Source organism: Somniosus microcephalus, chromosome 4 (assembly GCF_052327205.1).
Source record: "Somniosus microcephalus isolate GS21.2 chromosome 4, FLI_Smic_1.0, whole genome shotgun sequence".
NCBI lineage: Eukaryota > Metazoa > Chordata > Chondrichthyes > Squaliformes > Somniosidae > Somniosus > Somniosus microcephalus.
The window spans coordinates 134,429,482-134,456,773 of NC_140990.1; the positions used below are offsets into that span (position 1 = coordinate 134,429,482).

Below are 27,292 nucleotides of genomic sequence, written 5' to 3' on the forward strand. Positions count from 1 at the left end.
ACTGCCCTTTCTCCTCTCTCTGGTGGGGGACTGTGGGTACAGTAGGTTAACAACTGCCCTTTCTCCTCTCTCTGGTGGGGGAGTGTGGGTACAGTGGGTTAACAACTGCCCTTTCTCCTCTCTCTGGTTGGGGAGTGGGAGGTACAGTGGATTAGCAATTGCCCATGACCCTCTCTCTGGTGTTGGGAGGGTGGGTACATTGGGCTAACAATTGCTTCTTTCCGCTCTCTCTGGTGGGGGAGTAGGGGTACAATTGTTTAACAATTGTCCTTTACCCTCTCTCTGGTAGGGGAGTAGGAGGTACAGACCGTTAACAATTGCCCATTCCCCTTTCTATGGGGGGGGAGTGGGGGTACAGTGGGTTAACTATTGCCCTTTCCCCTCTCTCTGGTGAGGGAGTGGGGGTACAGTGGGTGAACAATTGTCCTTACCACTCTCTCTGGTGGGAGAGTGGGGGTACAGGGGGTTAACAATTGCCCTTTCCCATCTCTCATCGTGGGGGAGTGTGAGTGCAGTGGATTAACAATTTCCCTTTCCCCTCTCTCTGGTGGGTGTGTGTGGGTACAGTGGATTAACAATTTCCCTTTCCCCCCCTCTCTGGTGGGAGAGTGGCTGTACAGGGGGCTAACAATTGCCCTTTCCCATCTCTCATCGTGGGGGAGTGTGGGTACAGGCATTTAACAATTGCCCTTTCCCATCTCTCATCGTGGGGGAGTGTGGGTACAGGGTTTTAACAATTGCCCTTTCCCCCTCTCTCTGTTGTAGGAGTGGGCTGTACAGTGGGTTAACAATTGCCCTTTCCCCCCTCTCTGGTGGGAGAGTGGGGGTACAGGGCTTTAACAACTTCCCTTTCCCCTCTCTCTGGTGGGTGTGTGTGAGTACAGGGGGTTAACAATTGCCCTTTGTCTTCTCCCTGGTGCGGGAGGGCGGTTACTGCGGGTTACCATTGACCTTTGCCCTCTCTGGCGGGTGCATTTCCTGTCCGTGTGCGGCACTCACTGCACTGCCATTGGCTGCGCTGCTGCAAATTAAAATGGCCCCAATTCTAAAGGGATCCACAACAGGGGAAAAACTGATGAAAACTGTCTGACAATGGATCATCGACCTGAAATGTTGGCTCGGTTTCTCACTGCACACATGCTGCCTGACCCACTGTGCATTTCCAGCAGTGTCTGCTTTTATCCATTTCCCTTGTCCAACCCTTGAGGTGGCACTGGCTTTACAAGCCCGGACCCGAGACCCACAAACACCCTGCTTCAGATACACAGCCCACCCATTGGCAGAAATGGGAAGCATAATTAACTGAGTGGCTGTGCTTTTAACGCACGATTTGAAGAAAAGGTCTTTATTGATATTTATTTAAGAATCGAATGCAATGGAGATTTCCTCGTTGATAAGAATTGATGGAGTCCATCAGTACAAGGGAAATGTTCACAAACATTGTTTACCGCTGGATTTATCGACCATTCTGTTGATGGTCTTCAAGGGGATCGCTTCATGTCCCACCACACAGGAGTGAGAAGCGCCACTGGCCCACTGCTCTGCTGCAATGGATAACAGGCTGTAGATGAAGAAGAAACTGCTGCCGTTCCCCGTCATCACCTCGGTGTTCTTGTAGTTGCCGGAATTCACCGGCTTGTCATTGACGGTCCACTTGATGAAGATCTCTTGTGGGGAGAAACCTCTCCCTAAGTAGGTGAGGGTGATGGACCTCTGAGCCGAGACTTCTTCAGCCGAGGGCAGGAGGACAGACACAGACGGTTGCCATGGATCATTAGCTGCAGGACAATTACAAGAAAGGATATTAACTGAAGAATTCCAGAGACAATGACAGCGGTGAATATATGTGAGAGCAATGTGCTTACCGCAGAATTTGAAAGGATTGCTCTTTCTCCTCTGGGCCCTCTCCGGTTTCCAGCCCGCAGCTGAGGGGTAGGCTACCATTCTCTCTGAGAGCTTGAAGAGTTGAATTCACAGCACAGAAACAGGCCCTTCAGACCAACAGCTCTGTCCCGGTGTTTATGCTCCAAAGGAGACTCCTCCCTCCTTACTTCATCTAACCCCAATAGCATATCCTTCTATTCCATTTTCCCTCATGGAATTATCTCATTTCCCCTTAAGTGCATTCTCTCATGTCCCAGCGTGTTTAATTAGTGCAATTACCCATCTGAATTATCAGTGTAGTCCATCTGTCATTCGGAAAATGCTGGAGTCCATCATTCAGGAAGTGGTAGCAGGACATTTATAAAGTCATAATATAGTCAAGAGAGTCAGCATAGTTTTATGAAAGGGACATCATGTTCAACAAATTGGCTGGAATTCTTAGAGGATGTACCGAGCAGGGCAGTAGTGGGGAACCAGTAAATGTCGTATATTTGGATTTCCAGAAGCATTCGATAAGCAGCAACATAGAAGGTTACTATTCAAGATAAGAGCTCACAGGGTTGGGGGTAATATATTAGCATGGATAGAGGATTGGCTAACTAACAGAAAACAGCAAGTCGGAAAAATGGGTCATTTTCAGGTTGGCAAACTGTAACTAGTGGGGCGTCCCATGGATCAATGCTGGGGCCTCAACTATTTACAATCTATATTAATGACTTGGATGAAGGGACTGAGTGTAAGGTAGCCAAATTTGCTGATGATACAAAGATAGGTGGGAAAGCAATTTGTGTGGAGGAGGCAAAGAATCTCCAAAGGGATAGAGATAGGCTAAGTGAGTGGGCAGGAATCTGGCAGATGGAGTTTAATGTGGGAAAATGCGAGGTTATCCACTTTGGTAGGAAAAATAAAAAAGCAAATTATTATTGAAATGGGGAGAGATTACAAAATGCTGAGGTACAGAGGGATCTGGGGGTCCTTATACATGAATCACAAATTGTATGCAGCTACAGCAAGTAATTAGGAAGGCAAATAGAATGTATACTTTTATTGCAAAGGGAATGGAGTACAAAAGTAGAGAAGTCCTGTTACAAATGTACAGGGCATTGGTGAGACCACACCTGGAGTACTGCGTACAGTTTTGGCTCCTTATTTAAGGAAGACTATAGTTGCATTGGAGGCAGTTCAGAGAAGGTTCACGAGGTTGATTCTGAAGATGAAGGGGTTGTCTTTTGAAGAAAGGTTGAGCAGGTTGGACCTATACTAATTGGAGTTTAGAAGAATGAGAGGGGTTCTTATTGAAACATTTAAGATTCTGAAGGAGTTGAAAGGGCAGATGCAGAGAGGATGTTTCCCCTCTTAGGGGAATCTAAAACTAGGGGGCATATTTTCAGAATAAGGGGCACCCTTTTCAATCGGAAATGAGGAGGAATTTCTTCTCTCAGCTGGTCGTGAATCTTTGGAATTCTCTTCCCTATAGAGCTGTGGAGGCTGAGTCATTGAATACATTTAAGGTGGAGATAGACAGGTTTTTGAAAGGTAAGGGATTCAAGGGTTATGTGGAGCGGGCAGGGAAGTGGAGTTGAGGCCAAGATCAGATCAGCCATGATCTTATTAAATGGTGGAGTAGGCTCCAGGGGCCAAATGACCTACTCCTGCTCATAAGTCTTATGTTCTCATTAAAACTCTTAATAGAACGAATTGGCACAAACACAGGAAATAGCCACAGTGTCTCACTTATTGCTACAATCTCATCGCTCACCGGTTTCCTTGCAGATGGAATCTGTTATATGAACCGGCACATCCTGGTGACTCTCCAGGCAGTACAACTCATCCTCACTCAGCGATGTCGAGATGTTGACGTTGCTGGTCATGCTGTTGGGATCCTCTCTGGGTTGAACAGCAATCTCTGATTTCAAAATCTCCTTTCCTCGGGTCCAGGATATGTTGACTCCATAAGGAGCATTAGACATGACGCAGGTTAATGTCACCGTCGTCTTCAGTAACACTTGTCCTAGTGACGGTTGCTGAAGAGTAATAACTGGATCGCTGCTTGAGGAAGGAACTTTGAAACAGAAGTGAAAGTGAAGCAAAGTTTCACCTTCAGAATCAGGACACCAGTGTTCAGACATTACTGTCTCAAGGAGATTAAATCACCTTTGAGCTATCAACATCTCACTGCTCCTTAAACACCATCGTTATTGGAAGGACAAGGAATTGGCAACGATTCCGGGAGACACTTTAACATTTCCTGTGTATTTGCACCCAAACCATCCTAAAATGGGCTGTGAAGCAAATATCCAGCGTAATAAAATAAATAAATTCAGGCACAATTGTGTTATGCACAGATTACCGCTCTTCCCAAAATCCCTTGCTCCTTTACACCTGGCTATAGATCCTGGTGCCTGAACACATCTCCACACATTAAAATGGCTCCGCCCCCAGGGTCAAGAGCTTGACACGAAATTACACTGGCTCAAAGAGGCTGTCAAATGACAGGACAAAAGTTAATTTTCTGGTGTCTTGTTGCGATTTTTGGGGCGATGAAAATGTGCGGGAACCAGTTGCAGCCCCCGCCAGAAGAGAGGTGAAAGGTCGGGAGAATGGAATGCCAAGGGGCCTTTAGTGGTGGGGAATAATTTGTAATTTGAGGTAGTTTGTTAATTTCTGTTATTAGTGAGCATTTCTCATGTGTGGTGAGAGAGTCAGAATGAAATATGACCGCAGGGCAGCAATCGCAACATAGGAACCAGAGGAGGACACTCACCCCATCCAGCCTGTTCCGCCATTCAATGAGATCATGACTGATCTGCACATCAACACCATCAATCCATCTTTTTTCTGTAACCCTTGATGACCTTACCTAACAAAAATCTATCAAACTCAATTTCCACTTTTTCAAATGACACTCTTCCTCAAGAGCTTTTTGGGAGAAATTTGGGGAGGTACAGTGAGTTAACAATTGTCCTTTCCCCTCTCTCTGGTGAGCGAGTGGAGATAGAGTGCGCTAACAATTGCCCTTTCCTCTCTCTCTGGTGAGGGTGTGGGGTACAGTGGTATATATTGTCCTTTCCTCTCCCTCTGGTGGGGGAGTGGGGGTACAGTGGGTTAACAATTGCCCTTTCCACTCTCTCTGGTGAGGGTGTGGGATACAGTGGTATAAGAATTGCCCTTTCCTCTCTCTCTGGTGGGGGTACAGTGGGTTAACAATTGTCCTTTCCCCTCTCTCTGGTGGGGGAGTGGGGGTACAGTGGGTTAACAATTGCCCTTTCCCCTCTCTCTGGTGGGGGGGGAAGTACAGGGGGTTAACAATTTCCCATTCCCCTCTCTCTCTGATGGAGGCGTGTGAGGTACATTGGGTTAACAATTGTACTTTCCCGTCTCTCTGATGGGGGTGTGGGGGTACAGTGACATAACAATTGCTCTTTCCCTTCTCACTGGTGGGGGAGTGGGAGGTACAGTGTCTTAACAATAGCCCTTTCTCCTCTCTTTGGTGGGGGTGTCTGGGGTACAGTGTGTTTACTATTGCCCTTTCCCCTTTCTCTCTGGTGGAGGAGTGGGAGGTACAGTATGTTAACTATTGTCCTTTCCCCTCTCTCTGTTGGAGGAGTTGGGGTACAGTATGTTAACAATTGTCCTTTCCCCTCTCTCTGGTGGAGCAGTTGGTGTACAGTGAGGTAACAATTGCCCTTTCCACTCTATCTGGTGGTAGAGTGGAATTGTCTGTGGTTAGCAATTGCTCTTTCTCCTCTCTTTGGTGGGGGAATTGGTGTACAGTGAGTTAACAATTGCCCTTTCCCCTCTCTCTCTCTCTCTCTCTGGCGGAGGAGTGGGAGCATCAGTGGGTTAACAATTGCACACTCCCCTCTATCACTGGTGGAGGAGTTGGGGTACAGTGGGTTAACAATTGCTCTTTCCCCTCTCTGTGGTCAGGGAGATGGGGTACAGTGTGTTAACATTAGCACTTTCCCCTCTCTGGTGGGGGAGTTGGGCTACAGTGAGTTAACTGTAGCCCTTTTCCCCTCTCTCTGGTGAGGGAGTTGGGCTACAGTGAGTTAACATTAGCTCTTTCCCCTCTCTCTTGTGAGGGAGTTGGGATAGACTGTGTTAACAATTGCACTTTACCTGCTCTCTGGTGCAGGAGTTGGGGTACAGTGAGTTAACAGTTGCCCTTTTCCCGCTCTCTTGTGGGGGAGTGGGAGGGACAGTTGTTAACAATTTCCCTTCCCCCCCTCTCTAGTGTGGGAGTTGGGGTACAGTGAGTTAACAATTTCCCTTTCCCCACTCTCTGTTGTGGGAGTTGGGGTACAGTGAGTTAACTATAGCCTCTTCTCTCTCTCTGGTGGGGGAGGTGGGGTACAGTGGGTTAACAATTACCCTTTCCCCCCTCTCTGGTGGTGGAGTAGGAGTACAGTGAGTTAACAATTGCCCTTTCCACTCTCTCTGGTGGGGGAATGGGGTGTACAGTGGGTTAACAATTGCCCTTTCCCCTCTCTCTGGTGAGGGAGTGGGTGTACAGTGAGTTAACAATTACCCTTTCCCCCCTCTCTGGTGGTGGAGTAGGAGTACAGTGAGTTAACAATTGCCCTTTCCACTCTCTCTGGTGGGGGAATGGGGTGTACAGTGGTTTAACAATTGCCCTTTCCCCTCTCTCTGGTGAGGGAGTGGGTGTACAGTGAGTTAACAATTACCCTTTCCCCCCTCTCTGGTGGTGGAGTAGGAGTACAGTGAGTTAACATTTGCCCTTTCCACTCTCTCTGGTGGGGGAATGGGGTGTACAGTGGGTTAGCATTTGCAATTTCCCCTCTCTCTGGTGGGGGAGTGGGGGTAGAGTGGGTTAACAATTACTCTTTCCTCTCTCACTGGTGGGAGAGTGGGAGGAACAGTGAGTTAAAAATACCCTTTCCCCTCTCTCTGGTGGGGGAACAGTGGGTTAACAATTGCCCTTTCCACTCTCTCTGGTGAGGATGTGTTACAGTGGTATAAGAATTGCCCTTTCCTCTCTCTCTGGTGGGGAGTGTGCCTACAGTGGGTTAACAATGGTCCTTTCCCCTCTCTCTGTTGAGGGTGCGGTGGTACAGTGAATTAACAATTGTCCTTTCCTTTTCTCTGGTGGGGGAGTGGGGGTACAGTGGATTCACAATTTCCCTTTCCGCTCTCTCTCTGGTGGAGGAGTGTGAGGTACATTGGGTTAACAACTGTCCTTTCCCCTCTCTCTGGTGGAGGAGTTGGGGTACAGTGGTATAACAATTGCTCTTTCCCCTCTCACTGGTGGGGGAGTGGGAGGTACAGTGTGTTAACAATAGCCCTTTCTCCTCTCTTTGGTGGGGGGTGTCGGGGGTACAGTGTGTTAACCATTGCCCTTTCCCCTCTCTCTCTGCTGGAGGAATGGGAGGTACAGTATGTTAACAATTGTCCTTTCCCCTCTCTCTGGTGGAGGAGTGTGAGGTACATTGGGTTAACAATTGTCCTTTCCCCTCTCTCTGGTGGAGGAGTTGGGGTACAGTGGTATAACAATTGCTCTTTCCCCTCTCACTGGTGGGGGAGTGGGAGGTACAGTGTGTTAACAATAGCCCTTTCTCCTCTCTTTGGTGGGGGGTGTCGGGGGTACAGTGTGTTAACCATTGCCCTTTCCCCTCTCTCTCTCTGGTGGAGGAGTTGGGGTACAATATGTTAACTATTGTCCTTTCCCCTCTCTCTGGTGGAGGAGTTGGGGTACAGTGAGGTAACAACTGCCCTTTCCCCTCTCTCTTGGGGGGAGTGGGAGGGACAGTGGTTAACAATTGCCCTTTCTCTTCTCTTTGCTGGGTCGTTAGTGTATAGTGAGTTAACAATTTCTCTTTCCCCTCTCTCGCTCTCTGGTGGAAGAGTGGTACAGTGGGTTAACAATTGTCCTTTCCCCTCCATCTTATGTGGGAGTTGGGGTACAGTGAGTTAACAATAGCCCTATCCCCTCTCTTGGGTGGAGGATGTTGGGGAACAGTGAATTAACAATTGCCCTTTCCCCTCTCTCTGGTGTGGCAGTTGGGTTACAGTGAGTAAACAATAGCCCTTTCCCTTTCACTGGTGGGGAAGGTGGGGTGCAGTGAGTGAACAATTGCCCTTTCCCCCCTCTCTGGTGAGGGAGTGGGTGTACAGTGGGTTAGCAATTGCCCTAGCCCCTCTCTCTGGTGGGGGAGTGAGGGTACAGTGGGTTAACAATTGCTCTTTCCCCTCTCCCTGGTGGGGGATTGGGGTGTACAGTGTGTTAACAATTGCCCTTTCCCCTCTCTCTGGTGGGTGATTGGGGTAGAGTAGGTTTAAATTTGCCCTTTCCCCTCTCTCTGGTGGGGAGTTGTGGTACAGTGGGTTAACAATTACCCTTCCCCCCTCTCTGGTGGGGGAGTGGGGGTACAGTTGGTTAACAATTGCTCTTTCCCCTCTCTCTGGTGGGGGAGTGGGGGTACAGTGGGTTAGCAATTGCTCTTTCCCCTCTCTCTGGTGGGGGATTGGGGTGTACAGTGGGTTAACAATTGCCCTTTCCCCTCTCTCTGGTGCGGGATAGGGGTACAGTGGTTAATATTTGCCCTTTCCCCTTTCTCTGGTGGGGAGTTGTGGTACAGTGGGTTAACAATTACCCTTTCCCCCTCTCTGGTGGGGGATTGGGGTACAGTGGGTTAATATTTGCCCTTTCCCCTTTCTCTGGTGGGGGAGTTGGGGTGCAGTGGGTTAACAATTGCCCTCTCCCCCTCTCTGGTGGGAGAGTGGGGTACAGTAGGTTAACAATTGCTCTATCCCCTCTCTCTGGTGAGTGAGTGGCGGTACAGTGAGTTAACTATAGCCCTTTCCCCTCTCTCTGGTGGGGTTGCTGGCATACAGTGGGTTAAAGATTGTTCTTTCTCCACTCGCTGGTGGGGGAGTACAGGGACATTGGGTCAGCAATTGCCCTTTCCCCTCTTCCTGTTGCAGGAGTTGGGATAAAGTGACTTAACAATTGCCCTTTCCCCTTTCTCTTGTGGAAGAGTGGGAGGGACAGTGGTGAACAATTGCCCTTTCTCTTCTCTTTGCTGGGGCCGTTGCGGTATAGTGAGTGAACAATTTCCCTTTCCCCTCTCTCTCTCTCTCTGGTGGAAGAGTGGGAGGTACAGTTAGTTAACAATTACCCTTTCCCCTCTCTCTCTGGTGGGGGAGTGGGTGTACAGTGGGTTAACAATTGCCCTTTCCCAACTCTCTGGCGGGGGAGTTGGGGTACAGTGGGTTAACAATTACCCCTTCCCCTCTCTCTGGTGGGGGAGTGGGTGTATAGTGGGTTAACATTTATCCTTTCTCCTCTCTCTCTGGTGGGGGAGTGGGTCTACGGTGGGTTAACAATTACCCCTTCCCCTCTCTCTGGTGGGGGAGTGGGTGTATAGTGGGTTAACATTTATCCTTTCTCCTCTCTCTCTGGTGGGGGAATGGGACTACGGTGGGTTAACAATGATCCTTTCCCCTCTCTCTGGTGGGGGAGTGGGTGTATAGTGGGTTAACATTTATAATTTCTCCTCTCTGGTGGGGGAGTGGGTCTACGGTGGGTTAACATTTATCCTTTCTCCTCTCTCTCTGGTGAGTGATTGGGGGTACAGTGAGTTAACAATTGCTCTTTTCTTCTCGCTGGTGGAGGACTGGAGGTTCTTTTCCTGTTGGTGCGTTTCCACCATTCAGTTCCCAGATGCTGCAAAATAAAACTGGCCCCAATTCTGCAGTGATGGATACCACGGGAATCATGGATAAAAACGGTCTGACGAAGGTTCATCGAACTGAAACAGTGTCTCTGTTTCTCTCTGCACAGATGCTGCCTAACCTGTTGAGTATTTCCAGCATACTGGCCCAGAAATTCGGGTCAGATGCTTCCCGCGGGTGCAAGCTTCTGACCTGCACTTACGTAGCATGCCGGCCGTTGTGCTGTGGACCCGTGTGGGATTCCAATCACGGGTGTCCTCCAAGTGCCGGCACACAGTGCCGGCATATCCCAGGGGTGCAGTTAGTACGAAGCAGCCCCTGGGATCATGTGGGCTATGGAGAGCCAATGGTAGCAGGGAATGCCGATTAATAAATTGGAAAGGAAGAGCCGCCAAATCTAAAAATACTATAAGCCCCAAAACATAACTAAAACTTCAAATACATTTTTTAAAATCAAATTTTTAAAATAACTATAAATTACATAAAATAATTATTTTAAACAATAATTTAAATTTTGAAAAAATTAATTACATTTTCTGACGGGGCTAAAAATAAATTTACCTTTCTTTAAAGTATTTAAAAATAATAAACCTGTGGAAAAAATGTGTTAATTTTAATTATTTCACCACTTACGTTGTTAAAAGCAGGCCTTGCGCCTGCTTTTTAGAAGTGTAACTGTTGGAGACTTACCCTCCCGGAGAAACCTGCACAAAAAATGTAAGTTCCAGGCGCACGCGCTGCCTCTCCAGTGCACGCGTTCGACCTCTGAACCCCTTCCTTTAAGGGAACGGAAGTCCCGGATTCCCGCGCATGCGCAGTGCATGCACGAAACCGGCACTTTCGTTGGGCCAACGGGTGAGTACACAGCGCGTCCTCACCCGTGGAGACCCGAATTTCTAGGCCATTTTGTTTTTATTTCAGATTTCCAGCTTCCGCTGTATTTTTCTTTTGTACGAGAAGCAGGGAGACAAGATCTAAGTTTGCTGCATTTGTTTGTCGGAAATGTGAATTTTAAGATTCCCCTCAGCGGGAGGAAAGTTGCTGAAGTTAATTTGAGGGGCCCTGTTATGAGAGAGTTTCACTCTGTCTCTATCTCGTGGTGTATGAGCTGGGGGCGCTGGCTGTACAAGCCTTGAACTTGAGACCCACCAACACCAAACTTCAGATACACAGCCCGCCCCTTGGCAAAACTGGAAAGCACAATTTACTGAGCAGCTGTGTTTTTAACACTTGGGTGGAAGAAAAGGACTTTACTGATTTTCATTTATGAATGAAATGCAATCGAGAGTTTCTCATTGACAAGAATTGACGGAGTCCATCAGTAGAAACATAGAAGATAGGAGCAGGAGTAGGCCATTCGGCCCTTCGAGGCTGCTCCGCCATTCAATGAGATCATGGATGATCATCCAAATTCAGTACTCTGTCCCTGCATTCTCCCCATATCCCTTGATCCAATTAGCCTTAAGAAATATATCTAACTCTTTCTTGAATATACTAAATGAACTGGCCTCCACCGCCCTCTGTGGCAGAGAATTCCACAGGTTCACCACTCTCTGGGTGAAGAAATTCCTCCTCATTTCAGTCCTAAATGGCTTACCCCTTATCCTTAGACTATGACCCCTGGTTCTGGACTCCCCGGCCATCAGAAACATCCTTCCTGCATCTAGTCTGTCAAGGCCTGACAGAATTTTATAGGTTTCGATGAGATCCCCTCTCAATCTTCTAAACTCCAGTGAGTATAAGCCCAATCGACACAATCTCTCCTCATACGTCATTCCTGCCATCCCAGGCATCAGCCTGGTGAATCTTCGCTGCACTCCTTCCATGGCAAGGACGTCCTTCCTCAGGTAAGGCGACCAAAACTGCACACAATACTCAAGGTGTGGTCTCACCAAGGCCCTGTACAACTGCAGCAAGACATCCTTGTTCTTGTACTCGAACCCTCTTGCTACGAAGGCCAACATACCATTTGCCTTCTTAACCGCCTGCTGCACCTGCATGCTTACCTTCAGCGACTGGTGTACAAGAACACCCAGGTCTCTTTGCACTTCCCTTTCTCACAATCTGTTACCATTCAAATAATAAACTGCCTTCCTGTTTTTGCCACCAAAGTGGATAACCTCACATTTATCCACATTATAGTGCATTTGCCATGTTTCTGCCCAATCACCCAACCTGTCCAAATCGTGCTGGAGTTTCACGACATCCTCCTCACAGCATACCCTCCCACCCAGCTTTGTGTCGTATGCAAATTTGGAGATATTACATCCAATTCCCTCGTCCAGATCATTAATATATATTGTGAACAGCTGGGGTCCTAGGACCGATCCTTGCGGTACCCCACTAGTCACTGCCTGCCACTTGGAAAACGACCCGTTTATTCCAACTCTTTGCTTTCTGTCCAACAACCAGTTCTCTATCCAAGTCAATACCTTGTCCCAATCCCATGTGCCTTAATTTTGCACGCTAATCTCTTATGCGGGACCTTATCGAAAGCCTTCTGAAAGTCCAAATACACCACATCCACTGGTTGTCCCTTATCTATTTTACCAGTTACATCCTCAAAAAATTCCAGTAGATTAGTCAAGCATGATTTACCTTTTGTAAATCCATGTTGACTTTGTCCGATCCAGTCACTGCTTTCCAAGTGCTCTGCTATTACATCTTTTTTAATGGACTCTAGCATTTTCCCCACTACCGATGTCAAGCTTACCGGTCTATAATAGTGGGGTAACATTAGCTACCCGCCAATCCATGGGTACCGTTCCAGAGTCTATCGAGTTCTGGAAGATGACCAGCAATGCATCACTATTTCCAGGGCCACTTCCTTACGTACCCTGGGATGTAGATTATCAGGCCCTGGGGATTTATCGGTCTTCAGTCCCATCAAGGGAAATGTTCAATAACATTGTTTACCGCTGGGTTTATTGACCATTCGGGTGATGGTCTTCAAGGGGATCGCTTCATGTCCCACCACACAGGAGTGAGAAGTGCCACTGGCCCACTCCTCCGCTGCAATGGATAACAGGCCGTAGATGAAGAAGGAACTGCTGCCGCACTCTGCCATCACCTTGGTGTTCTTGTTGTTGCTGGAATTCACCAGCTTGTCATTGACGTTCCACTTGACGAAGATCTCTCGGGGGGCGAAACCTCTCCCTAAGCAGGTGAGGGTGATGGACCTCTGATCGGGGACTTCTTCCGCCGAGGGCAGGAGGACAGACACAGATGGTTGCCGCAGATCTTTAGCTGCAGGACAATTACAATAAAGGACAATAAACTGAAGAATTCCGGAGACAGTGGACCAGAAATTCGAGTTGGAGGCTTTCCGCGGGTGCAAGCCCCCGACCTGCACTTACGTAGCGCGCCGGCCGTTGAGCTGTGGGCCCACGTGGGATTCCGATCCTGGGCCTCCTCCAACAGCCGGCGTGCAGTGCTTGCGTATCCCAAGGGCACAGTTAGTTGGAAGCATCCCCTGGGATCATGTGGGCCATGGAGAGCCAATGGTAGCAGGGAATGCTTCAGTCATAAATTTGACAGGAAGAGCTGTCAAACCTATAAATACTATAAGCCCCAAAACATAAATAAAACTTCAAATAAATGTAAACAAAAACATCACATTTTTAAAATAACTATAAATTACATGAAATACCTATATTAAACAATAATTTAAATGTTTTAAAAATGTAATTACAATTTCTAACGGGGCTAAAAATAAACTTACCTTTCCTTAAAACATTTAAAAATAATAATTCTGTGGAAAAATTGTTTTAATTTTAATTAATTCACCACTTACCTTGTTAAAAGAAGGCCTTGCGACTGCTTTTTAAAAGTGTAACTGCTGGATACTTAGCCTCCCAGAGAAATCTGCAAAAAAATGTAAGTTCCAGGCGCACGCGATGCCTCTCCGGCGCATGTGTTCCACCTCTCAACCCCTTCTTTCAAGGGAACAGAAGTTCCAGTTTCCCGCGCATGCACAGTGCATGCACGAAGCCAGAACTTTCATTGGGCCTATGCATGAGTACCGCGTGCATACTCACCCGTGGAGACCCGAATTTCTGGGCCAATGAAACCGGTGGTTTGAAATGAGAGAAATGTGCTTTCCGCTGAATGTTAAAGGATTTATTTTTCCCCTCTGGGCCCTGTCCCATTTCCAGCCCGCAGCTGAAGGGTGTGCAATCCTTCTCTCTGAGATCTTGAATAGTTCAATTTACAGCACAGAAGCAGGCCATTCGGCCCAACAGCCCTGTGCCAGTGTTTATGCTCCACAAGAGACTCCTCCCACCTTACTTCATCTAACCCCAATAGCATATCCTTCAATTCCTTTTTCTCTCATGGACTTATCTATCTTCACCTTAAGTGCATGATATCGTGTCCAAGATTGTTTAGTTAGTGGAATTACCAATCCGAATTATCAGAGTAGTCCATTAAAGATCTTAATAGAATGAATAGCAAATTGCCACAACGTCTCACTTATTGCTACAATTTCAGCACTCACCTTTTTCCTTGTGGTTGGAATTTCTTTTAGGAGTCAGCATATCCTGATGGCTCACCACGCAGTAGAACTCATCCCCACTCAGTCAGGCTTGTGTCGAGATGTTGATGTTGCTGATCACGCTGTTGAGATCCTCTTCGGGTTGAACAGCAATCTCTGATTTCAGAGTCTCCTTTTCTCGGATCCAGGTCACGTTGACTCCATAAAGAACATTTTGACGCAGGTTAAGGTCACCATCGCCTCCAGTAAGACCTGTTCTAGTGACGGATGCCGAAGAGTAATCACTGGATCGCTGCTTGAGGGAGGATCTGTGAAACAGAAATGAAAGTCAAGCAAAGCTTCCTCTTCAGAATCAGGACACCAGTGTTCAGCCATTACTGTCTAAAGGAGAATAAGTCACTTTTGAGACGTCACCCTCTCGCTGTTATTTAAACACCATCATTATTGGAAGGATGAGGAATTGGCAACGATTCCGGGAGACTCTTTAACATTTCCGGTGTATTTGCACCAAGAGCCTCCTGTAATGGGCTGTGAAGCATATTCCCAGTGTAAAAAAATGTATAAATTTGGGCGCAATTGTGTTACGCACTGAATAGCTCTCTTCCCGAAATCCCTTGCTCAATTACGCCGGTCTATAGCCTCGGGCCTCGGGCACTGCTCTTTTTATCCCCGCTGGTGTCGCTCCTCAGATCCTGCTATCACCTCGGGGCTCGGGCGCTGCTCCTTTTATCCCCACTGGTGTCGGTCCTCAGATCCCGCTCTCGCCGCTGGATCTAATATAATCAGAAATTCGGGTCCCCACGTGTGAGTACGCGCTGGGTACTCATGCATAGGGCCAACAAAAGTGCCGGTTTTGTGCGTGCACTGTACATGCGTGGGAAACCGGAACTTCCGTTCCCTTGAAAGAAGGGGTTCACAGGTGGAACGCGTGCACTGGAGAGGCAGCGCGTGCACATTGAACTTAAGTTTTTTTGCAGGTTTCTCCAGGAGGCTAAGTCTCCAACAGTTACACTTTTAAAAAGCAGGTGCAAGGCCTGGAGCACGAACACATCTCTGGTCATACTAATGGCTCCACCCCTAGGTCAAGACCTCTACACGAAAATTACACTGGTTAGAACGAATTTCAAACAAAATACAATCAAGCAGAGTCCACATGGTTTTATGAAAGGGAAATCTTGTTTGACAAATTTATTGGGGTTCTTTGAAGATGTAACAAGCAGGGTGGATAAAGGGGAACGAGGAAATGTAGTGTATTTGGATTTCCAGAAGGCATTCAAAAAGGTGCCGCATAAAGCGATATTGCACAAGATAAGATCTCACGGTGTTCGGGATAATGGCCCAGAAATTCAGGTCGGGGGCTTCCCGCGGGTGCAAGCCCCCGACCTGCACTTACCTTGTGCGCCGGCCATTGAGTTGTTGGCCCATGTGGGATTCTGATCCTGGGCCTCCTCCAACTGTCGGCACGCAGTGCTTGCATATCCCAGGGGCGCAGTTAGTTCGATGCGTCCCCTGGGATCACGTGGGCCATGGAGAGCCAATGGTAGCAGGGAATGCTTCATTCATAAGTTTGACAGGAAGAGCTGTCAAACCTATAAATACTATAAGCACCAAAATATAACTTAAACTTCAAATACATTTTTAAAAATCACATTTTTAAAATAACTATAAATTACATGAAATAACTATTTTAAACAATAATTTAAATTTTTGAAAAAATTAATTATATTTTCTAATGGGGCTAAAAATAAACTTACCTTTATTTAAATTATTTAAAAATAATAAACCTGTGGAAAAGATGTTTTAATTTTAATTAATTCACCACTTACCTTGTTAAAAGCAGGCCTTGCACCTGCTTTTTAAAAGTGTAACTGTTGGAGACTTAGCCTCCTGGAGAAACCTGCAAAAACAACTTAAGTTCAATGTGCACGCGCTGCCTCTCCGGTGCACGCGTTCCACCTGTGAACCCCTTCTTTCAAGGGAACGGAAGTTCCGGTTTCCCACGCATGTACAGTGCACGCACAAAACCGGCACTTTTGTTGGCCCTATGCGTGAGTACCCAGCGCGTACTCACACCTGGGGACCCGAATTTCTGATTATATTAGATCCAGCGGCGAGAGCGGGATCTGAGGACCGACACCAGCGGGGATAAAAGGAGCAGCGCCCGAGCCCCGAGGTGATAGCAGGATCTGAGGAGCGACACCAGCGGGGATAAAAAGAGCAGTGCCCGAGGCCCGAGACCAGTGGCGAGAGCGGCATCTGAGGAGCGACACCAGCAGGGATAAAAAGAGCAGTGCCCGAGGCCCGAGACCAGTGGCGAGAGCGGCATCTGAAGAGCGACCAAGCCCCGAGGTGATAGCCGGATCTGAGGAGCGACACCAGCGGGGTAAAAGGAGCTGCGCCCGAGGCCCGAGACCAGCGGGAATAGCGAGAGCTGAGGAGCGACACCACTGGGGATAAAAGGAGCAGTGGCCGAGCCCCGAGCCCAGTGGTGATAGCCGGATCTGAGGAGCGATTCCAGCGGGGATAAAGGAGCAGCGCCCGAGGCCCGAGACCAGCGGGAGTAGCGGGAGCTGAGGAGCGACACCACCGGGGATAAAAGGAGCAGTGCCCGAGGCCAGCGGGGAGTGCGGCAGCAGAGGAGCAATACCAGCGGGGATAAAAGGAACCGCGCCCGAGACCAGCGGAGAGAGTGGGATCTGATGAGCGACACCAGCGGGGATATAATGAGCCACCGGGAGCTGCACGTACCGACCTGTGCAGTGCGGGAGGGAGGGTAAGCAGGAGAGAAATCAAAGTGTAATGTCACAGGAAAGCAAGTAAGTGATTGGTTGGTGAGTATTTCTCTCTTTTTTCTAAACTTGGGCATTGGTTTTAATTAAGAGCAGGGATTAAAATCTAAACATAGATAATTGATATTTCAAAACGTGAAAACCCAATTAATTAAGTAAAATATAATAGAGATGGCAGAGCAGATGATGTGGTGCAGCTGTTGCATGTGGAAGCTAGTGGACACCAGTGTCATCAACAGCGACCACATCTGCAGTAAGTTTTGGCGTCCCGAGGAACTTCGACTCAGATTTGATGAGCTGGAGTCTGAGCTTCAGATGACTATGATACATCAGGAAGGGAGAGACTGGGGAATTAATAATGGGGAACAGGGAAATGGCAGAAACTTTGAACAAATATTTTGTATCAGCCTTCACGGTAGAGGACACTAAAACCATTCCAATAATAAATAATCAAGGGGCTATAGGGAGGGGGAACATAAAACAATCACTATCACTGAAGAAAAAGTACTAGGTAAAATAATAGGACTAAAGGTGGACAACTGTGCTGGACCTGATGGCCTGCATGCTAGGCTCTTAAAAGAAGTGCCTGCAGAGATAGTGGATGTATTGGTTGCAAACTACCAACATTCCCTGGATTGGAAAACCACACATGTAACGCCCCTATTTACGAAGGGAGCGAGACAGAAAGTAAGACACTATAGACCAGTTAGCCTAACATCTGTCTTTGGGAAAATGCTGGAGTCCATTATTAAGGAAGCAATAGCAGGACATTTAGAAAATCATAATACAGTCAAGCAGAGTCAGCATGTTTGACAGATTTGCTGATGTTCTTTGAGGATGTAACGAGCAGGGTGGATAAAGGGAAACCAGTGGATGTGGCGAATTTGGATTTCCAGAAGGCATTCGATAAGGTGCCACCTAAAAGGTTATTGCACATGATAAGAGCTAACGGGGTTGGGGGTAATATATTAGCATGGATAGAGAATTAGTTAAATAATAGAAATCAGAGAGTCGGGATAAATGGGTAATTTTCCGGTTGGCAAACGGTAACTAGTGGGGTGCCACAGGGATCAGTTCTGGGGCCTCAACTATTTACAATCTATATTAATGATTTGGATGAAGGGACCAAGTGTAATGTAACCAAATTTGCTGATGAAAGTAAGATAAGTGGGAAAGCAAGTTGCGAGGAGTAAACAAAGAGTCTGCAAAGGGATATAGTTAGGTTAAGCGAGCGGGCAAAAAATTGGCAGGTAGAGTATAATGTGGGAAAATATGAGTTTATCCACTTTGTTAGGAAGAATAAGATAGCAATATATTATTTAAATGGAGAGAGACTACAGAATGCTGCGATGCAGAGGGATCTGGGGGTCCTTGTACATGAAACACAAAAAGTTAGCATGCAGGTACAGCAAATAATTAGGAAGGCAAATGAAATGTTGGTCTTTATTGCAAGGGGGATGGAGTATAAAGTAGGGCAGTCTTGCTACAACTGTACAGGGGGTTGGTGAGACCACACTTGGAGTAATGCGTACAGTTTCGGTCTCCTTATTTAAAGAAGGATACACTTGCATTGGAGGCAGTTCAGAGAAGGTTCAGGAGGTTGATTCCTGAGTTGAAGGGTTTGTCTTATGAGGATAGGTTGAGCAGGTTCGGCCTTTACTCATTGGAGTTTTTTGAAACATAAGATACAGAGGGGTCTCGACAAGGTAGATGTGGAGAAGATGTTTCCCCTCATGGGAGAAACTAGAACTAGGGGGCATCGTTTCAGAATAAGTGGTCACCCATTTAAAGCGGAGATGAGGAATTTCTTTTTTTAGTGGGTCGTGAATCTTTGGAATTCTCTACCCCAGAGAGCTGTGAAGGCTGAGTCAGTGAATATATTCAAGGCGGAGATAGACAGATTTTTTAAAAACAGGAGATTCAGGGGTTATGGGGAGCGGGCAGGAAAGTGGAGTTGAGGCCAAGATTGGATCAGCCATGATCTTATTGATTGGCGGAGCAGGCTCGAGAGGCCGAATGGCCTACTCCTGCTCCTATTTCTTAAGTTCTTATGTTTTAAAATCCACGATTTTAGGTGCAACAGGAAAACAGTTACATTTTTGGTGTCTTGTTGCGACGAATATATGAAGGAACCAGTTGCAGCCACCGTCCGATTAAAAAGTGAAAGCTCGGGAGAATGGAGTGCCAAAGGTTATTTTGTGGCGGGGAATAATTTGTAATGCCGGTGTGAGGTAGTTTGTTAATTTCTGCCATTAGTGAATGTTTATCGTGTCTAGTGAGTGATAGTCAAAATGAAATATGACCACAGGGCAGTAATACCAACAAAGGAACAGGAAGAGGCCATTCAGCCCATCCAGCCTGTTCCGACATTCAATTAGATCATGGCTGATCTACACCTCAACACCATCGACCTGCACTGTTTCTGTAGCCCTTGACTAACAAAAATCTATCAGTCTCAGTCTTGATGTTTCAATTGACGCCCATCCCCAACAGCCTTTTGGGAGAGAGAGTTGCGGATTTCCACTGCCCTTTGCACGAAGAAGTGGTTCCTGACCTCGCCCCTGAACGGCCTTGCTCTAATTTTAAGGTTATGCCCCCCTGTTCTTGATTCCCCCACCAGAGGAAATATATTATCTCTATATAGCTTTCCAATTACAAAAAATATCTGAATTAGTTCACCCCTTAATATTCTTTACTCCGAGCAATACAAGCCTCTTCAGTGCAACCTGTCCTCAGAATTTAAACGTTTAGCCCCAGTATCATTCTGTGTAAATCTGCATTGAAGCCCCTCCAATTCTAGTATATCCATCCTGATGTACGGAGCCCAGTACTGAACGCAGTTCTCTAAATAGGGTAGATGCCCTTTCTAGCTGTGGGTTCCTGGACAGCTACCAGTAAAAGGTCCATACACCTACTGCCGCTCCGAATATGATCAGGATAAACCTGTAACCAAGGACACCTCACTCACTGGCGGACACTAGAGCACAGGGAAACATTCTTTGGTGAATTTATGAAATCCTGGACCGTAAGAAATCCAGAGTCAGCACTTACTTCGGAAGGAAACACAAACTGCTTGATTGTAAATTAGAAATTGTTCTGCACTTTGTATTAATTCCAATACAGTCCTGACCGTGATCAGCGCTTAGAATGATCTGGAACTTCCCGGGAACTTACCCGGAGATCTGGTGATGTTTCGGCTTTGGGTGACTCGTTCATGAGTGACCTGGCAGGTGTAGACAGAGCCGGTGATCCATTCCCCGGCGGGCACTGTCAGCCGACTGGTCGCTGAGAGGTTCCCGTTCACTTCACAGACGGGAGAGGTGAAGAAGCCCGAATCCATGGGTAGTCCATTCTTCAGCCAATTCACGGTCAGTGACATTGGACGGAAATCCATGATTGAACACACGACGGTTGCATATCTATTGCTGGTGATTCCTTCACTGGAACTCAAAGTGAGGATAACAGTTGGAGGGACGCCGTCCCGTTTAGGGGCATCAAGGGAACATCTGTTAATGACATTCCTTACAAAATAAATGATTAAGAAATGCATAGCGCCCTTATATATTATCAGGTCCTTTACTGTGAGGCTGAAGCTAACCTGGTACTTCCAGAAACCAGAACTATGCACAATGCAACAATGTGATATGGAGACCAAACTCTGCACAGATTTCTAAGTGTGATATGGAGACCAAATTCTGCAAATTATTCTAAGTGTGATATGGAGAACAGGAAACTGCAGATTATTCTAAGTGTGATAAGGAGACCAGGACTTTGCACAGTATTCTAAGTGTGATATGGAGACCAGGACACTGCACAATATTCTAAAAGTCATAAGAAACCAGGACTCTGTATATTATTCTATGTGTGATATGGATATCAGGGATGTACACCGTATTCTAAGTGTGATATGGATTCGAGGGTTCTGCACGTTATTTTACGTGTGATATGGAGACCAAAACTTTGCACAGTAATCTAAGTGTGATAAGGAGACCAGAACTGTTCACAATACTCTAAGTGTGGTCTAACCAAGTTTCTACATAAGTTGAACATAACTGCTCTGCTATTCACAGATTACCCTGTATCCCACAACACTAATCTGCCATTGTGACGTTCCAGACCGACCCGCTGTGTCGAACCACGCAGTAGATGTGCTGCTCCCCACCTCTGACTCTGTGATGGTTAACTAGCTGCTCAGGGTGTAGGTACCCCTCTTGTTGAGCACTGGCTGGTAAGTCTTCAATCCAGTGGTGATCGGCTGTTTATCTTTTGCCCAGGAAAGGCTGGTGATTTCGGGGGAGTAGTCCATCGCCAAACAGCCGAAGGTCACGGAGTCGTCGGTGTTGGGTTGTTCACAGGAGGAGAGCAGGGCGAAGAGGGTGGGAGGAGAGGGCGCCCCTGGGAAAGAATGGCCAATTGAACAAGTTAGACTCTTTAATCTGTGCTCATAAAACAACCAAAAAACTTGAAATTTGACACCAGGATAAACTCATTCCTTCATTTTCCGATCAAAGATTACATCAACATTTGAGCTTCTGTCAGTTCCATCATACGCAGCTGTCGATCCCCTGGTCAGGAACACACCTCTCTGTCCCCGAGCTCTATCACATTACAAAAATAAGAACCTTTTCACCTCACCTCAGTAAGGTATCTTTCATTGGAACTTACAATGGAAGAGCAGAGGTGTTTTCCTGATATTTTGGCCAGCATTTATTTCTCAATCAACACCACTGGTCATTTATTTCATTGCAGTTTGTGGAAACTTACTCTGTGCCAATTGACTGCTGCGTTTCCTTACAAAACAACAGTAACTACACTTCAAAAGTAACATCGTAATCTGTGATTAAAAAATTAGCCGAAATACCTCAAAACTTGACTACAATAGAATTGAACAGGGATCTTTTACACTGCCTAGTTTCTAAGATTCAACCTGTAGATGAATCGAGATTGATTCGAATCTATCCCTTTCCTTCTCAGTATTTGTGGAAGAGCGATGTACTTCAACGCACTGAGTTGTGCTCTGTCCCATTCTATTGAATGGATGTCTCCTGAGTTTCCTTCCCCCTCCCACTCAATTAATAATCCGCGTTAAATACGATTCCAAAATCCGTTTCATTGAAAGTGTCTCTTTAAACGGCCCATTTCATTTACCAGAGTACCTTCCGAACTCCCATCAGTGAGAACAGGCGCTGCTTTCTGGGTGGTGACAGGCACCTGTTGTTGCTGTTTGTACCGAACATAATCTAAACAAGGGGAGAGGTTTCTTCGGTAAATCTCTGATATTGGCAATCCTTGACCATTATAAATCTATAGGAGGCAGAGAGTAGTGGTGAACGGACGTCTTTCTAACTGGATAAGATTATGCAGTGGAGGCCCCCATTAGGACCATTCTGGCTCTTGTTATATAAAAATGACCTGGACTTGGGTATAGGGAGAACAATTTCCAATTTCGTAGATGATTCAAAACCTGGCAACGTAGCAAATAGTGATCAGGATAGTAACAGACTTCAGGAGGACATAACCAAACTGGGGAAATAGACAGGCACATAGCAGGTGCAATTTAATGCGGATAAGTGTGAAGCATGGGTTAGAAACTGATTAAAGCTCCTTCGATAGTCTCCCTGCAGTGTTTCTGAACTGCTCCTTCTGAATCTCACAAATGATTTACTGATCTCATTTCAGAGGCACCTCCTGAATCTTAAAGTCAACGGTTCAAGTTTCCCACAAACACAAGTTTCTTAAATAACTGAGAAAAATTACATTCCCTGAAATAGAGGAGCATGAACCATGTTTACAACCAGTCAGGAGGACTCCTGATTCTCACACGGTGAGCAGGTGCACGGAAACAGAACAGACACAAACCGTGCAACAATGGTGTTCCTGGCAGACAGATCTGTTCAATCTGTCAATTTCAATCAAGCTGTTGGATTTCTAATTTATTTCTTGTCAATTTTCGACCACCTCAACTCTGCACGTTCTTTAAAATTAATCTGGTATTAATGTGAAAAACTCATCAACATCCAGCAATTGCTCCCTCTCTGTCGACAATCTTGCAAACCGGGTAAGGTTTAATTTCCTTAAAAACAAGTATATCAAAATAATTCACATTCCAGGGTAATTTGCTGCCCGTAACACGGGACTCAGCGGCAGACTAAGAATTAAACAAATCAGGAGACATTTACATTGAAAACCGATTAGCCACTGATGTGGTATAATTTTATTATTAAATATAACCTATAAAATCATCGATGGGAAGTTAATTCATTAAAATCCGCGGCAACACCTTCTCGAGCCGAACACAGCTGAGAAAGAACTTTATTGTTTCCTAAATTAATATCAGATTTCATTAAAATTCTCTCCACTCCTTGAGATTTTGCAGTAACTGTAAACCTGGCCAGTATACAACGCAATTGTGTGCGGACATTTATGTTGAATGAATTAGCACTGATGTTATATTCTAAGTTAATCTTCATATTAGCTGATGTTACTCTGTATTATTGAAAATATTATGTGAGCCTGTCTGGCCCTTCCTCCTCAGAACCACCTGTACCTGGAACATGTGTAATTAAATTAATCTGCTTGAATTTCAGTGTGTTATTTGTCATCTACAGCCTTATTAATAAAATGAATTAATAGTAATTTTAAACCTGTTTCTGTCTGATAACTTGTGATATAATAGGATAGTAATTAAATTATCATGACAATTCATCAATATTAAAATACTAAACATCATATTAATACATAAATAGTAACAGACAAATATATTACGTTTACTTGAATCGAATCACATTTGAATAATTTAAAATGATCACGAACTGTTAATACATTCCCACTCTCTACCTACAACTTTTTAAACTCTTGATATTCCTGATCTCTCTGATATAGCATAATCTCTGTCTATTCTCAGAATGTCTTTCACATGATGGGTATAGGAGTGAACGTTTTTAAATAGTTCAATATCGGGCCAGGATCACATCTCACTAACTACCGATGGGCTGCAACACCGCCAGTTTACTAAAGCTGGATTTTCGGGATGAAATATTGTCCTCAATCTTAACCATAAAAAATATTTGTATTAATTAAAAACCACCCAGGCAGTTTGCAGTCAGTAACAGCGCCTCCGCTATTTAATAACAGAGACGATCTTTTATATTTAATCCCGTAATTCACAGAATGCCCGTAAATTAATTATTAAATATAGTCTGCTATTTATTGAAAATATGTTCCGGAATGATCAGTATAAAACTGGACGAGAACAATTCATTCATACAATCTGCGGCACAGAAACTTAATGAGCAAAAGGAGGAGAGACTTTGTTAATCAATTTACTATTGATAAGAATTAAACATCGCTCACAAAAATAATCTGTCCTTTGTCTATCGTTCGGTCCCGTATGCAGCAGAGATATGGGAGACAGGATGTTGTTTTAAATTCAAAATAATATGAACCTTTTGTAATTAAATTCATCTGCGTAAATTCCAATGGGTTATTTGCCTGTCTCCAACCTTATGCAGTCTGAACTTTCCTTGAATTAAAATAGAATCACATGAACAATTATTTCATTGCCAGCGACGACTACCTCTCAGCCTTTGAACTTGCTGATTAGTTTAGTGATAATTGTATCGCCATTAAACAACCGATAATATTGAAGGGCTAACAAGGTTTTGGCTGCACAGTATGAATTTAATAACTCGCCAGTTATATTAAATTGACACACTGCAATTTTCAAAACGGATTTAAGTTGTATTTATATACAACCCGTCATTCATCTGTGTAAAACAGGGGGTTGAAAGTAATTAACACCCCTAATCGAACTGAACACAGCGGTGCAATCGGCATATTGTTAGTTTTAATTATGCCTGCAATTTTTACACTATCTCCTGCCTCTAAAATGTTCCACTCATGGTAATTGTGCCCAGTGTACAGCAGGATTGTGCCCAGTGTACAGCAGGATTGTGCCCCGTGTACAGCAGGATTGTGCCCAGTGTACAGTAGGATTGTGCCCCGTGTACAGCAGGATTGTGCCCCGTGTACAGCAGGATTGTGCCCCGTGTACAGCAGGATTGTGCCCCGTGTACAGCAGGATTGTGCCCAGTAGGATTGTGCCCCGTGTACAGCAGGATTGTGCCCAGTGTACAGCAGGATTGTGCCCAGTGTACAGCAGGATTGTGCCCAGTGTACAGCAGGATTGTGCCCAGTGTACAGCAGGATTGTGCCCAGTGTACAGCAGGATTGTGCCCAGTGTACAGCAGGATTGTGCCCAGTGTACAGCAGGATTGTGCCCAGTGTACAGCAGGATTGTGCCCCGTGTACAGCAGGATTGTGCCCCGTGTACAGCAGGATTGTGCCCCGTGTACAGCAGGATTGTGCCCCGTGTACAGCAGGATTGTGCCCCGTGTACAGCAGGATTGTGCCCCGTGTACAGCAGGATTGTGCCCCGTGTACAGCAGGATTGTGCCCAGTGTACAGCAGGATTGTGCCCAGTGTACAGCAGGATTGTGGAAGGCGAATAATGTTTAGTAAATTAATATTGACACTATATCATATTTTAGTAATATTGGGAGATATTATTGCATTATTATCGTTGATTAATATTAATTAAATTTAACTACAATCTGAACACTTGTTAATTATGTAGATAATAATTACAGTAATATTTCAAGCAGTAAATATGAGCATCATAAACCACTGATTAATAGTTGAATACATAATTATCAGTTATTAAACAGATATGTTGAAATACCTTTCAATGATTTTTGATTTCTAAAACATTCCTGCAATCTGATTGTTTTAAACACATATAATGTTTGCATTAGATCAGAAACCTGCTACCGCTCGATGTCACCGAGATTAAACATTGGAGAAACGCTAAATAGTTTCACAAAATTCCAGGTATTCAGAGTTACCCAGATAAATACTCTCCTCAGCAGATCAACACTAAATCACATCACTGAGGGGCTGAATCCACACTCACCTCAGCAGATCAACACTAAATCACATCACTGAGGGGCTGAATCCACACTCACCTCAGCAGATCAACACTGAATCACATCACTGAGGGGCTGAATCCACACTCACCTCAGCAGATCAACACTGAATCACATCACTGAGGGGCTGAATCCACACTCACCTCAGCAGATCAACACTGAACCACATCACTGAGGGGCTGAATCCACACTCACCTCAGCAGATCAACACTGAATCACATCACTGAGGGGCTGAATCCCTCGGCAGAACCTTTCAATGAGCAGCAGCTTCCTTCTATAAACCCTTTCAGCAGAATCAAATGTAACATTGCAAATAAACCTCAATGCAGAATCCACCGAACCCGCCTGTCATCGAACGGATTAATTATTGAAATAAGCAGGAATATAAAATAATGACGGCAGAATAGTGAGTAGACGGATCACGTTTAATACATTAACATTGATATTATAGCATATTTTAGTAATATTGGGTATTATTACTACATCAAATAATGCAAGTAATATTAATTTAAATCTGTTCCGGCTGCAAATTTGTTAATTTCGTATTTCTTTTTACAGTAACATTTCACGTATTAAATATGAATGTTCGTGAACATTAAATAAGTAGATGACATATAATTATCACAAATAAAAATACGTTAAACATCTTCAGGCTATTTGTGATCCTTAAAGCTTTCTGTTTTCTGCCTACAATCTTGATTCAAAACACATTTAAGCACAATATTTACATTCGACCAGAAAACGTGCAGCAATAGATGTCAGCGAGATTAAACACTGCAGAAACATCAAACAGTTTAACAACAGTTAGTTATTTAAAATAATCCTGGCAGTCGCATCAGCAGATAATCACCATATCACATCAATCAGGGGCTCTATCGCTCAACAGCATTTTCAGTGGAGAGACGGTTTAACTCTATAATCACATTGCAGCAGAATCAAATGAAACATTGCAAAAAATCTCAATACAGAATCCATCGAATTAATTAGTAAAATAAACAAAAATATAAAATAAAGATACAAATACAACAGTAACTGAGAGTGCATGTTTCTTACCTGCAGTCACCGTCACCATGGTCCCTTGTCTCCATGCCACTCACGGAACAGTAATAGATGGCGGTGTCTTCGGTCCTCAGGGTCTTCATGTCCAACGCGAAGATACTGTTTGAAGGGTCTTTAGACGCAGGAAATTGGCTCTCAATCCCTGGGAAGTAATACTTGCTCACGAAATGTAGTAGTAAACCAGCCACTCCAGCCCCTGTCCGGGAACCTGTCGGAGCCAGTGCATGTTGCTGCTACCGAGATCGAACCCGCTGGGTTTACAGGTCAGTCTCAGGGAGCCTCCGGGACTTCGGGTCTCTGCCTCTGGCTGAGTCAACACGACATCCGACTGGACAGCTGTAAAAAAAAATCAAAAACCCCGAGGATTAATCCTGGTGAAATAATTCCTG

At 45.4% G+C, this 27,292-nt stretch overlaps 1 pseudogene across 1 annotated transcript; it reads right to left on the minus strand.

Annotated features, from left to right (window-relative positions):
* Positions 1–1,329: 1,329 nt before the first annotated feature.
* On the minus strand, positions 1,330–26,986 carry LOC147119804 (Ig heavy chain C region-like; annotated as a pseudogene). The gene is made up of 6 exons (XR_015077882.1): positions 26,898–26,986; positions 20,035–20,366; positions 16,719–16,838; positions 14,075–14,379; positions 12,496–12,825; positions 1,330–1,778 (listed from the first exon to the last, which is right to left on the minus strand). The product of XR_015077882.1 is annotated as an Ig heavy chain C region-like (transcript).
* Positions 26,987–27,292: the final 306 nt, after the last annotated feature.